The sequence below is a fragment of the Puma concolor genome, chromosome C1 (assembly GCF_028749965.1).
Source record: "Puma concolor isolate L17-30 chromosome C1, mPumCon1.1.hap2, whole genome shotgun sequence".
In the NCBI taxonomy this organism is placed as follows: Eukaryota; Metazoa; Chordata; class Mammalia; order Carnivora; family Felidae; genus Puma; species Puma concolor.
In genome coordinates, this window is record NC_141674.1 from 25,224,642 (window position 1) to 25,228,845 (window position 4,204).

Sequence of the window (4,204 nt, forward strand, 5' to 3'; positions counted from 1 at the left end):
CGTGGGGCTTGAACCCACGAACCACGAGATCTTGATCTGAGCCGAAGTCTGGTGTTTAACTGACTGAGCTACCCGGGCACCCTGGGGGACCAAGACTTAAGAGCTAGCTGAGACCAAGATTTAAGAGCTCCACTGGCTGGCTCAGTCAGTGGAGCATGTGACTCCTGATCTTGGCGTTGTGAGTTTGAGCCCCATGTTGAGCGTAGAGATGACTTAAAAATAAAGTCTTAAAAAAAAAACCTAGCTGAGGAAGAGAAGTCAGCAAAACAAACGGGAGTAATCAGAGAGGCAGAGGGAGTGTTAAGTGACAGTGGTGTCACAGAAGTCCTGGGAGGTAAGAATTTCCCCAGGAGGAAGTGGTCAGTGGCAACATATGCTCTGAAAAGTTAAATAGGATAAGGACAAACTTTTAAAATCAGATTCCAGCAAGCAGCTAGAGGCACACCACGATCGTACCTATGAAGACTCCGAAAAAGACAAAAATTCATTAAGACATTGAAAACCAGGGTTGAAAATCAATCCATGGTCAGAATCAAGGCTTCCCACTGATTAAAAGGTGGTGGAGATGGATTGAGAAGTGGAGCTGGTAAATGACCTGCGATATCTGATTTGCAAAGTGCTTTTACAAACATTATCTCATTTTGCAGACTTTGCCAGCTGGATGGGACCCCGGGGTCATGAACTCCAGCCGGGGTAGCACATGGGAGACCTCTGTGCTCCTGTAAGCTCCCAGCCTCAGGAAGGCTGGCTTCCCAGCACCCAACCCCGCCCTGCCCCAGGTCCCCCGTAGCCTCAGCCCCTCCCAGCCTGCTCCACTCCCTGCCTGGACAAAGCTGCAGGCATTTCCTCCTCGTCTGTGTGTGCAGAGCACCAGGTATATGGGGTGCCCATGGGCCTCCGTTTCCAGATCCCAAGACCCATCTGGGGCTCCCTTCTCTGGGGCTCTTGAACGTTCTAAGCTTTGTTTCTGCCTCCCCTCTGATTCTCCTTCCGCCTTTCCTATCTCCAGGGTAGGAAAGGGTGGGCGGGAAGGGGTGTCTTTTGCCCTCTCAGGGATTATCAAATGTTCTCTTAAGTCATAGGTCTAATGTCAGGGCCTAGGGTTTTGACAGGAAAACGTTCAGACCGTGAGCCCTTTGTTACCTGTGTTGTCCTGTTATCCCTTCCCTGAGGCACTAACCGCAGGAATGCCCTCTCTACCCACATTATTTTCTTCAACAAATATTTATGGACTGCCAGCTCTGTGCCAGGCACTATTGTAGCCACTTAGCGTACAACTGTGAATGAGACAAAGTCTGAAGGAGGAGGGACGTTCAGAAGGTCGTCTCGCTGGGCTTCTAAGGCCCTCGATGTTACTGCTCGTGGGGAGGAGACACTCAGGGGGAGAGCTTTGCTGAGGCAACGTGGTGAACACAGGTGCAGCATGTGGGGTCCCACCGGGCCCCACCGTTCACTTGCTCGCCTGAGCCTGCCACATCTCTCTGAGCCTCAGCAACTTGGTTCATAAACTGGGGATCCCGAGAGCTGCCACACAGGTTGCACTGAGGATTGAAGTGAGGTCAAGGGCAACTGAGTGTGGGACCTGGCACTCAGGGTGGAGGAGGACTGGGTGGGGAGCAGCTACCAATATTGTGTTTTCTTGATCTCTGGGATTTTCCTATGTGACTGCGAACCTCATTTTGTCAGCCTTCGGATTCCTGTCCTTCTCTGGGGCCAACAGACTTGGAAGGAGGCACTAGCCCTCAGCTCTGCAGAAGTTTGCTTTTGTCGGGTCTAGGGAACCTGATGAATGAACGAGGCGTCATGTGGTTACTCCTCTGTAAGGACCTGGGTTCTCTGTCCGTCACCAGGGCTCAGGAGACCAGCTGGATGGAGAGTATAAATGGTATAAATGGGTCTTCCGTGGGCCATTTCATTTAATCCACTCAACAATTCTGTGGATATATGGTATTAGCCCCATGTTTATAGGTAAGAAACAAACCCTGAGGCTCAGAAAAGGATCACATTCCCCTAAAGGAGGTAGAATTAGTTTTTCAAATGTTCTGAGTCCAGAACCGGAAAAACGGGGTGGGGGGAGGAAGGGGCGGGGTATCATTCCATGCCTAATGCTAAGGCACATATGAGTGAGGGTTCTGTGGGTTACAAGGACACAAGGCAGAGCACGCCATAGAGGGTTAAATGGTAGCCCCTGTGTCCTAACCCCGAGAACCTACGAATGTGACCTGATTGGGAAAACGGATCTTTGCAGATGTAATCAAGTTAAGGATCTTGAGATGAGATCACTGTGGGGTATGGGGGTTGACTCTAAATCCAATGACAGGTGACCCTATAAGCGACAGATGGAGAAGGCCATGTAGAGACAAAGGCAAAGGTGGAATGGATGCAGCCACAAACCTGGGGATTCCTGGAGCCGCCAGAAGCTGGAAGAGGCAAAGAGGGATTTCTCTGTAGAACCTGAGGAGGCAGTGTGGATCTTGATTTGAGACTCCTGGCCTCCAGACCTGTGAGAGAATAAACTCCTGCTGTTCTAAGTTCCTGTGCTTGTGTTACCTTGTTAACAGCAGCCCTAGAAAACCAGCACACCTGCCCAAGGGGAATTCGACTGGCTCATCACAGCCAAGCCAAGGTAGGGGGACTTGGAGTTAGGCTGCACTCTGGGGGGGGGGGGGGGGGGGGGGGCTGGGTGGAGGCATGGGGATGCTGCCTAGGGCCTTCTTCCCTGGACTCTGCCCCTCTCAGCAGGGGATTTCTATTCTCTTGGACGGTTTCTTCTGAGGCCATTGCCTTAGGTGCCCAAGGCGGGAAGAAGAATTCTGGTTGGCCTGGCTTGGGTCACGTTGACCGTCCAGTCCTCACTGGAACCACCTGGTTAGAATAAGAGTTGCAGCATTCCCCCTACGAAGGACGGGGCACCGAGTGCCACCGACGGGGGGCACTCATGGAGTATTTCCCCCAGGCCATTGAGAAGCCTGGAGACCGCGTCTCCCCTCGTTGCTGAAGCATACAGAACGGTGCCCAAATAGGACTGGGTATACAGATCAGCGAGCTCTTGTCTGAAGCCCCTACAGCTTTCCCCCGCCCCCTCCCAGGCAAGCCTCTCAGTATTTCTGTATTCCTGGTGATTTATACCATTGCTCTGGTTTTATGACACTTCTCTTTCGCTTTTCTACAGGCCCTGGGCAAGAATTTCGCTTTAGTGAATAATTATTATTTCGCCTGCCCAGTGCCCCCTACCTCTTGAGGGCGCCCTTTTCTCACTCCATCCCTATCAGTCGCCTGGGGTGTTATAGACGCTGCCCTACTAGCTGCAGCTGATTGGCCCCAGGGTGGTCACCTGACTCAAGCAGGGCCAATGAGAGCAGAGTCCATTAGGTGGCTGAAGCTCTAAACCTCAGGTTAGCATAGCTGTTGGTGCGCTAGGCAGAAAAGTGGAGAAAGACTAAAGTTGGTATATGAGGGAGGCACAGAGGAGGGAGGCCTGAAGTGTCCTTGACCCTGGTTCACTTGTTCCCAAGACCTCTGCTTCTGGCATGGCTTGGATTCTGTGAGCCAGTAACCTTTTTCTGCTTATGTGCTACCCTGGGATGGATTTCTAGCTCTTGCAACCCAGTGGCAAAAGAATTCCTTAGTATTATACATGAATGGAATAAAGCCTAGAACAACAGACTTACTGGTCAAGTGTTGGTTCCATCTCATTTTACATATGGGAAAAACGAAGCCCAGAGAGGGTAAGTGAACCAGTCACAGCCACACAGCTTGTGAGCATTGGAGCCGGGACCCCAAACACAGGCCCCCAGCTGTCTGCCAGTCTGAGTCACTTCTTTAAAGATCTTTTCATGACTCCGACATCCTGATTGGTGTATGGCATAGGATGATGGCTCAGTTTATTTCTTTCTTTGCCTCAATTTCCCCATCCTGTCCCTGTGGGCACACGATTCCTGGCAGAAGAGAAGAGAACCAGATGTTATCCATGTGGGCTGCTTTGAGTTCTCAGGGCCTACAAAAGGCTCTTATTATTTAATTACTGCAAATGGTAATTATAAGGGAAGGTAATTGTCTGCCCTTTCATTATGGCACTTTTGCCCTCTTCTTCAGGCAGCCCTCGGGCCAGTCATAAAAGACAACTGGGTCCAGATCTTCTGTGACAGCCCATCACTGGAGGATTGGAGCAGTTGGGGGGAAGGGCTGTAAATAGTTACTGCCA

General features: G+C 51.1%; 1 long non-coding RNA gene across 1 annotated transcript; it reads left to right on the plus strand.

The window, feature by feature from the left end:
• Positions 1–810: 810 nt before the first annotated feature.
• Positions 811–2,516, plus strand: LOC147577906 (uncharacterized). The gene is made up of 3 exons (XR_015254154.1): positions 811–874; positions 1,778–1,885; positions 2,321–2,516. It is a non-coding gene; the product is annotated as an uncharacterized LOC147577906 (long non-coding RNA).
• Positions 2,517–4,204: the final 1,688 nt, after the last annotated feature.